Genomic DNA, 10,441 nt, shown 5'->3' with positions numbered 1-10,441 from the left:
AGGACTAAGAAGGTGAATTTATCCTCAACTTAAACCAACCAAATGATATTTATAAGGAATATATCATAAAGCAATCACCTTTTCTGTACGTGTGTATGAATCACCAAATTTTCAAATACATACAGTATATTTTCCTACTAGAAATATGGCAAAGTATAAATTAAAAAATATAAATAATCTTTACTTATATCATTGATATTATAAATTCAGGATCATTTCCTGTTGAGCTATTTTTTTTAAATCTTGGTTGAAGCATTTGCTGAAATAGCTCAAGAATTAAGAATAAAGTCTTTTGTACTTTCTGTATACAAAGCATATAATGGAATTATTCGTATCACTGATATGAATTTGGCATTTTACTATTAAATTATAGACAATGTTCACCTTTTATCTAAGAACTGTTGCCTTCTTAAGCACACTAAAATTTATTTTACTTTATCTACCAGCAACTTACTGTTGTCATATTCCATCCAGATTCAAAATATATGCCACTTGGCAGTTATTGCTTATACTAAGGTGAGGTGGAGACAGCAATCATAATGAAAGGCAGGCACTCACTTTCTGAGTGCTCTCGCTAGCTAAGAATCCGTACTCAAGACCAGGTACCTACTCAAAACAGGTACACTGTTTTAGGATGGTCCATGCTGTAGTAACAAAATTATCTCCAGGGACTACCCTGGAATCCACCTTACAGTGCAGGGTATGTGGGTCAAGAATCCACCTTACAATGCAGAGAATGTAGTTTTGATCCCTGGTCATGGAACTAAGATCCCACAGGCCTGGAGCTTGGAGCTACTGAGCCCATGTGCCACAACTAGAGTCCATGCAGGGCAGGGAAAGATCCTGTGTGCTGCAACTAAGACCCAATGCAGCTAACTAAATAAAACTAAATAAATACTAATATTTTAAAAAGGAGAGATCTCCAAATTCAGCGTCTCAGAGAATAAGACATTTATTTCTCTTTCATTTAAAAGATCAGAGTGAGGGTTCCAGGTCAGTGGCAGTCATTCAGTGGACCAGGATGACAGAGCTCTATCATTCAGGGCTTCCCTGGTGGCTCAGATGGTAAAGAATTTACCTACAGTGTGGGAGACCTGGGTTAGAATCCTGGGTTGGGAAGATCCCTTGGAGAAGGAAATGGCAACCCACTCCAACAATTCTCACCTGGAGAATCCTCATGGGCAGAGGAGCCTGGCAGACTACAGTCCATGGGGTTGCAAAGAGTCAGACATGATTCAGCAACTAAGCACACACACACACACACACACACACACCATCCTCACACCATCCTTTCAGGGTGGCTGTTGTTGGCTCCATATCTGGAAGACAGATGGTGGGAAGGCATGTCAGAGCCCACCTGTGCGAGAATGCGAGCATCTGCTCACACCAAACTGCAAGGGAAACCGGAAAATATAGTTCAGCTGTGTGGGGCTCAGGAGAAAGGGGAGAAGGGGTTTTGTGGGCAGCTTGCCACCTTTACCACATGCACCATACAAATTCTGCCTCAGCAAAATAAAAGATACTATATAAAGAGTGATTATGGCTTTTGGGGTTGTCAGAAGCATTCACAGCTATGAACTATAAGAACTGATTCTGCTCAAGTGTCTGTTTATGCTTCATCTCAGTAAGGGAAGAGAAAAGGAAAGAAATGCTTTATTTTCTTTGAGGATGATATAGGAGATAATATTAGCTTGTATAAATTGTCTTAAATAATGGTAATACAGGGCTAAAGTCTTTTTTTTAAGTATATTTTAGTATTATATAGTATATGTTGAGAAGCTTTTCTCTCTTCAGTTCTTCAATCTATTGAGGAAGGAAATAGGCCAAGGAAGTTAAACTTCTTTTCTCAGGGTGCCTAACTGTTGGCCCAGGCTGGGTTCCAAGAGCTGAAACAAGGGATAGTAACTGGTGGGGCTGTTCTTTTGCTGAATAAAGAGAAGAAAAGAAGAATTCCATGTCTGTTTCCCAGGCATAAGGAGGACCAGGAAGCAAGGAAATCTCCAATTTTCAAGTCCACTGAGCAGAATACAAGAACAGGATCAAAGACAAAGAGTTCTCCATTGAGAACCAGCAAGATGGAGCAATCAAGTGCTGTGGGCAGCTGAGCCTGGAAAGAAGCCCAGAGGCCACGGCATTCTTGAGAGGGAGGTTTCTCTAAGACCCTTAAGGAGCTGAGGCTTTGACATTCCAACCCTGCCCGTTCGCTTTAGGCTTGTCCACTACTTCCATTTGGAGAAGAGTAATCTGAAGCTAAATCAGACACATTATGAGAATACAAATCATGAAGGGAAAACAAGAGTTCACAAACAAAATTAGTCGAACCACCTGTAGGACCTGTGTTGAAAAAGAGATTAGCTTTCATGGAGAAGAGCTGTTATGCCATGGCAATTAAGCAACTGAATTTGCATTTTAAAAGAGTTTGATTTACTGCCTATTCCTGCCATTAGCTAGCTTGTGACTTTGGATAAGTGATCTATACTCTTTAAATCTTAGTTTCCTATTCTGTAAAATGGGAGATAAAAATAATACCTAACTCATATGTTTTCTTTGAGATTTAAATGAAAGACTGTTCAACTGTATTTAATAAATTATAGGAACTCAACAAATATTAGCCAAAAATATTTCCAAAAGTGGAGTTTTTCTTTCTTTCTTTCTGGGGTATAAAAACTGTTGCTTATACCTAAAAACCAATCAATCAAACCTCACCCCCATGACCTCTTAGGCTCTAGTGAGTACAAGGGGAGGATTAAGTTATGATAACTGACACAGATAGCAAAAATATATGTCAACTGAAGACATTTCTTTTCAGACATGAGTGTTCTACCACAAATCTAGATATATTTCTAAGATCTTAAGGAAATAAATACTATAAAACATGACATAGTTCTAGTAATGTAAAAACAAAATTTCCACAGGGACATCTCAGCATTCTCTCATATGTCCCATATGCTAAGGATTTATGATTCTCTGCAATTTATTTAATATTCCCCCAGGAAGCCATCTTTCCTATCGTTACTCTGTCCAGGTCAGTATACATTTCATTTTCAAGGACTCCTAGCCCTTTCTTAGGAACCCATCATCACTGGGCATGCCTGTACATCGTCTGGCAAACTGTGAGAACCATATTAGCTGGCAATTGTGAGAACAAAAGAAGATTTTTCTAAAGGTGATGAGGCAGAAAGGGAAAGCAGATGCCTGTGAAGAACAGGGAGAAATGTCAAGGGAATTGGTCTATCTTCTTGGCAGCCTGAGACCTGATGATGAGGGGGCTGTGCCAGTGAATTGCCGAATGAAAGGGAAGGATCCAGCTGATTGCTCACTAAAGATGACTTGGAAAAGGAAACTGACAGTCTTAGGGAAGAGGAGTTGCAACATAAAGTGAGAGGCATATAAAATTTACTGGTGTGATCAAATGCAAGAGATTTTCCCTCATGTGCTGGAAAATTAGTGGAATCTTCAGATTACCATGAAACTGCTTCATAATAATTATATTAATTATAGGTTTTAAAGCATCTCTTATGTATCCTATATTGGGCTAAGTACTGCTGCTGCTGCTGCGGCTGCTAAGGCGCTTCAGTTGTGTTCGACTCTGTGCGACCCCATAGACGGCAGCCCACTAGGCTCCTCTGTCCCTGGGATTCTCCAGACAAGAGTACTGGAGTGGGTTGCCATTTCCTTCTCCAATGCATGAAAGTGAAAAGTGAAAGTGAAGTCGCTCAGTCGTGCCTGACTCTTCGCAACCCCATGGACTGCAGCCTACCAGGCTCCTCCCTCCACGGGATTTTCCAGGCAAGAGTACTGGAGTGGGGTGCCATTGCCTTCTCCAGGGCTAAGTACTACACATGCTTTACTTCAGTTAATATCCTACCCCTAAGGGTAATATCCTACCCCTAAGGATAAGACCAATATTGTCCTCATTTATTCAGACTGGAAAACTGAGGTTCACAGAGGTTAAGTCCTTACCTTAGTCTTAAGTAACTTTAAGGAATGAATGTAAAATATAGAGCAAAAAATCATCTACATGAAACATAGCTAGGGAAAGAGATCTGTTCAAAGCTTACTTTTCAGTGATACTAAAATTCTAAGAAAACTTTGCTCACATCCTCCTGGATGAATTGATAGCTAGTTTTTGTGTCAGGAAAGGCATGTTTCTCTGAGGTCATGTTGCAGCATTTTCAAAAGGGTTTCCCTCAAAGGTGTTTCATCCATTAGTATCAGCAAAGATCTCACGGAATGACTAATTTTTAGTAGTTGTGACCAGCAAGCCTTATTGAGTCATTGTCTTTAGAATTAACCTCTGATTCATCAGATCTGTTTTTAACATTAATTATATTTAACATCTGACATCTTCTTTACCCATTATCCACATCATTGAATACCAGGGAAAAAATAAGCCAAACCCAGATTAAGGTTAAAATAATACTCAGTTATTAGTGATTTAAATTAAAATTGAGTAACCTCAACATCCCATTAAGTAAAAAAAAAAACAAAAACCTACATTTCATAAGGTAAAAAAGAACATAAAGTATTTTTCTTAACATTTGACGTTAATTTCATCCACAAGTTACATGATACAAATTGTATGCTTTTACATAAAAAGGATTGTTTTAATGTGATCATTCTAAGAAATGCAACGATCAGCAAGAAAGCATCTAGCTGCCCTTCCAGATCCTTGGGGCATTGCAAAATGACTGATGATAAATAGCTAAGGCTTCTAAAATTGCCACTAATGTTTGTATATAACCTGTGCCTAGGCCTTTAACTGAAAATGATTAGTATTCGAACTCCAAACATGCAGAAAGATGTCAGCAACACTGGACAGATAGACTATCTTAGAGAGAACTTCTTTTTCCCTTTGAGAAAACAAAAGTACCTGTGGTGAGCGTTTGTTGTTCTTGCCAGTGCAGCATCTCTTCCTCTTAGCTTGATAATGTCCCTCTGACTCTCTGGGGAATACCCATCCCCATCACGTGTCATCTTGGTGGACTCAAACTACAGACCAAAGTGCAAAGGGGTGGCATGGCACTTTTCATCTCTACTCTCACTTTCCAATCAGACAGGAGTCCTAGGAAATTGGCTCAAAGATAGAAGATGGTCAGAGGAGAGTCTTTTGGTGACAACTCCCCAAAGAGATTGTCCTTGTTTCTTCACCCAGATCCTTGTTACTTGTCCTGCTTTTGTCTGGAGTTCTGATTGTGCTTCCAATTCTCAGATCTTAAGAGCTATTCCACTTCTACTAAATTCCACTCTTAAGTTGATCAGTTTCTGTTGTTTGCATTAACAGGTATTACTTATGTCCTTTCTTTTTTTCACTGCAAATCTTAATGAACACTTTTTCTCTTTTTAGCATCCTAAAATGAGATCACGTCTTTCCTAACAGCGTCTCAGTCTTAACAAATGTAATATTTTCAGTCGGGATGAACTTTTTATTAAGAGAATCATACCAGAATCTAAACTATGTCATAACACATACAAATAACCACAGACAATAAAAACAAGAGCTCTTTTTCATTCTTAGTTAATTTCTTCTAAACACCTAATATTTTGAGTTATCATCACTGGGAAACAAATAGAAAATATAACTCTTCCATCCTTGAGCTTTTTCAAAATCTGCTTCTAGTGTATAATTTGAGCCAGCAAAAATATAATTATGGCTGTTTTCAAGTATTGAAACAGTTAAACTATCTTTCTGGGTTAGGCTAAATGTATATCCAAAGGTGTATTATAAAGAATGAAAACAATTTGCTTAGACAGTTCAGGTAAAATTCACTTAATCTCAATTATCTGGCCACCTAGATTTGAAATGGTTAGCAGCTTGAAGAGTTAATTAAATCAACTGAAAATAGATGTAGCCATTCACTGATGAGTCATAGTTACCAGGTTGGGCATGGGGATGCCCTCCCTCAGGACCAGCCAACATGCTAACCAGGCTGGGAGCACCGTAGACCTCTCATTCTTCAACCCCCATCATATCTGAGGTTTTCCAGTTCATAACATGTTTATACTGTGTAAAACATGTAAATACATTTTAAGAACAATTATAAGGGGAACACATTCAAAACTGTTATTACATTCATTATATTCAGCATTTTATATTTGCCTACTGAAGACTTCCCTAAACCCCAAGGGCAAGTTTCCAGGCAACTCTTGTGATTAACCTTAAGAGTCCTTGTCCTTATCCCTATCAGAGCATTTATCCTACTCTTTTCATCTTTTGGCCAGACCTCATCCATACCAGTGCTCACACATAAAGTTTATTAATGACACAGTGTATGCATTGTTACCACTCAGCCAGGTATGGAGTCAGTCACTTAGTAAATAACTGATGATAAATGAATGAATGAAAATAAACAAATGACCCATCACTGTCTTCAAGTAGCACCAAGGACAGTTGGTGGCGAGGAACCAGTAAAACAAAAACACAATTTGCTAGGTGTTTTGATAAGAAGAGTCAGGAGAGGCTGAGTGTCAGGAAATAGGCACCCACTTCACCAAATCTTCCTGAAAATGGTGTGCTGAGCCTTAGTGGAAAAGCCGGTGTCACAAGTTGAAGAAGGTGGCAACAAAAGAAAGAGTAAGCTACAGAAAAGTCAGGAGACCTGGTAGCTTGAGATGCTGTTAAGAGGCTAAAACACAGTCTAAATCAAGGGCTCTTAATCCAGACTGCAGGTCCTGAAAGGTCCATGGAGAGAATACAGAAGAGTCATGGACTTGGATGGGAAAAAAAATAATCCCTGTTTTCATTAATCTCTAACTGAAATTTAGCATTTCTTTTGATTATGAATGTAGGTGACAGCTACTGTATTAGTGATAACCTGTGACCTTTTTCATAAAAACAAATAATAGAAAATTTCATATCATAGTAGAGTCATTGTAGATATCTTAAAATACAGTTTATACTCATTGATGATTTGAATTGTGGCAGTAATTGGATACACAAAAGATCTTTAATGTTTTATTCATTTTTACACTGTTTACTTATATATATTTGAGATTTTCTAAAATAAAACATTTGAAAACATCAATAAAGAATTAGATTAAAAAATTGGTAGAATCACAGAATTCTATAGGATCCTCTTTTTAATATAATCTTAATGTTTTAATGAAAGTTTATAGGTACACATATTTACAAGTTGCTTCGTCATGTCTGACTCTTTTGTGACCCCCATGAACTGTAGCCCACCAGGATCCTCTTTCCATGGGATTCTCCAGGCAAGAATATTGGAGTGGGTTGCCATTCCCTTTTCCGGGGAGCCTTCCTAACTCAGGGATCAAACCTGCATCTGTTTTGTCTCCTGCATTTGCAGGCGGATTCTTTACCACTAGCACCATTTGTTTTAAAATACTTAGGTGGCTATTTCTCTAAAATGTATTTATATTTTGTTATTCCACGTACTTTATTGTATGTGTTTAAATATTTAAAAGTATTGTTAAGAAGGGATCTCTAAAGTTCTCAAAATTGGTAAAGGGGTCCATGATAACAGAATGTAAAGGCTCTAAAGTCTTTTCAGGGTGGAAATCAGAGAATAGGGACAGATGGAAGAATAAAAGGGAAATTTGGAACCAGTGTTTTCACCAGAGGTACCCACTCAGTCCTAGAGGAATTTGCTCTGCATGTTGTTATTTTCCCTTTATCCCTTCCGTGGGGCTCACCACCACAAAAGCATTATTTATGTTTAACTTTATCCAAGAAAAAACAAGGCAAAATTTTGCTAATTTTCATTATATCAGGACACAGCTTAGAGTTTTTGAACCGTCACTTTTTTCATTTTAAATTATGAGGAATAAGTGGCCAAATGTTGAGTTTTAGGAGATGAATACACAAATTATATTTGAAAATAAGTTTATGAAAAGAAAATCATAATTATCATTATAATAAATTATCTTGAATTTGTACTTCTTTTCAAAGAAGTTTCATATCTACAATGTTTGTCCTTATAAACAAGTCTTTGAAATAGGTAGAATATGGACACAGGGGAATGAAAAAAAGGAAATTGTGACATAAAGATATTAGAGTTGGTTGACAAACATAAGGACTCAGAATGCTATGCATTCATATTGTGTGTGACAGGGGAATAATACAAGGAATAAAAGACCGCATTTTTAGCTTCAAAGAATGCCCATTTTACTCCATGTATGGACCCTAACCATATGTCTGTGAAAGAGTATGAGACTGTTTAACAGTATAACTGGTGACAAAATTTACAAAGTAACTTATTTGAGTAATTTGAACACACATAGACTTGGGGTTGCTTCATGGAAAAGGCTTTTAAGCTCCACTTTTAAGCTCAAGAGTAATAGATGACTAATAAATATTGCATATTTAGTAGTTTCTGGGCACTGTGCTAAACCTTTGCCACGTTCCTCAGGGTCACACAACAGGTTAGTGATAGATCCTGCAGGAGAACACGAGACAGTCTGAATTCCAAGTCAGACCTCTTAAATATCGATTAATAACCTCCATGGGGACTAGGCCTGAGTCTCCCTGTTACGTTGTTTCTGGAGCAGCTAGCATGGTGTTTGGCAGACTTTAGATGTTTGAAAATTTGTAGTTGAGTGTATTTTAACTAAAGCAAGGAGGAAGGGCTCCAATCTAATAAGTGATTACACTGAAATTCAAGTTAACTGGCTGTTAATTCTTTCCGTTAAATTCATCATTCCAAACAACTAACAGCACAGACATGGGCAAAATCACACTTAATCATCCCTCCATTTCTATAGCTCCACACTGAACAACAACAAAATGAATACCTATATAAAGAGAGGGAGTGAGATGATCTTGCGTGTGTATTTTTGTGTGTGCATCTGTGTGTGTTATTTATGAGAAACTCCTGTTCATCATTCAACCCCTTGGTCTCCGTTTCTTTTTCTTATCACAAGGCCAGTATTTCTTCTTTTAATTATGATGTTCTAAATATTTTAATGTGAGCATACATTGGATTTTAGCCTCATTTATCATTTAATTTTCACCTTGTATCTTATCCTATTTCCATGAATCAGTCTTATGGACAGATGACAAATTGCTTATTCCTTTTATTTATTTCCAAATAGATTATCCTTCCTGGATGTATGACTCACTTGTTCTCTATTTTTTTTACCCAGTGCCCTGACCGGAAAACCACAGCTCTTGATTTCAAAAGGCTTGCAACTTGGTTTCCTTGGAATTACCACCTCCATGCTGCCTCTCCCCAGAAATCCTAGTTGAACAGTTCTGCTTGATTTACCCAAATCCTTTGGCATCTTCCAATTACCCAAGATGAGCATTTTGTAACTAATTACATCAAATGCTTCTCAGAGTTCAAATTTTAAAATGCCCTCTCTTTATTAACAAAATGGCTGTTCACATTGTCTCAGACAAACTCATGATGCTTATCTTAAATTAGTTATTCTTGATAAATATTGATTTCCTCTTAATTTTTGTTCTATGATTTTGCAAATTCTTGACAATCCATTCCCATGACAATATTTAGGAGATAATATCCACAGACAAATTCAGAAACAATTCCAGGACATACTATTTCCCAGCCAGGCTTTATTTCATCAGTGGCTCTTTGATTCAAGCACCAGTAACTAAACAAGGTATTCTCCCTACTCAAAGATTGGTCCTCACAGCACACAAACATCTGTATGTGTATGTGATACATCTGTATCACCCAGGACTATAGAACTTGGGCTCCCCTGGGGCCAACTGAATCAGAAGCTGCATTTTTAACCAGTTGTCCAGCAGATATTCTAAAGGTTTAATCTAGTACTTCTGCTCTAAATGATTAGTAGTGCATATTTAGGGATACAGTATTGAGATGAAGGGGCTTCCCCGGTGGCTCAGACGGTAAAGAACTGCCTACAACGCAGGAGACCTGGGTTTGATCCCTGGATTGGGAAGATACTCTGGAGAAGGGAATGGCAACCCACTCCAGTATTCTTGCCTAAAGAATACCATGGACAGAGGAGCCTGGCAGGCTACAGTCCATGGGGTCTCAAAGAGTTGGACATGACTGAGTGACTAACACACACACACACTGAGATGAAATCTTCACTCAAATTTGGATTCAATGGAGAAAAGTAAGGGAACTGACATGTGAGAGTATGATTACCTTAGGAGTGGGATAATTGCATTACCATTACAAACCCTTCCTAACTCTTCATCTCTTACTCTATCAAATCAACTATTATCTTGAATTTCTCCACAACATATAGTTTCTAATTTGGCCAGGACAAACTTTGCATTGTTCTGCAAATGTTGCATGGCTGTACTTGTTTTAGTCAGGATTCTCCAGCAAAACAGAACCAATAGGATAGAGAAACAGAACCCACGTGGATTTACTACAAGAAACTGTCTCATGTGATTTTGGAGGCCGCAGAGTGAGTCAGGACATTGGAGACCCTGGAATGCTGATGGTTTACTTCCAGTCTGAATCTGAAGACCTGAGAATCAGGAGAG

This window comes from Bos grunniens, chromosome 2 (assembly GCF_055505025.1).
Source record: "Bos grunniens cultivar Pamir isolate PY7600 chromosome 2, Bosgru_T2T1.0, whole genome shotgun sequence".
NCBI lineage: Eukaryota > Metazoa > Chordata > Mammalia > Artiodactyla > Bovidae > Bos > Bos grunniens.
This window is presented reverse-complemented; position numbering follows the sequence as displayed.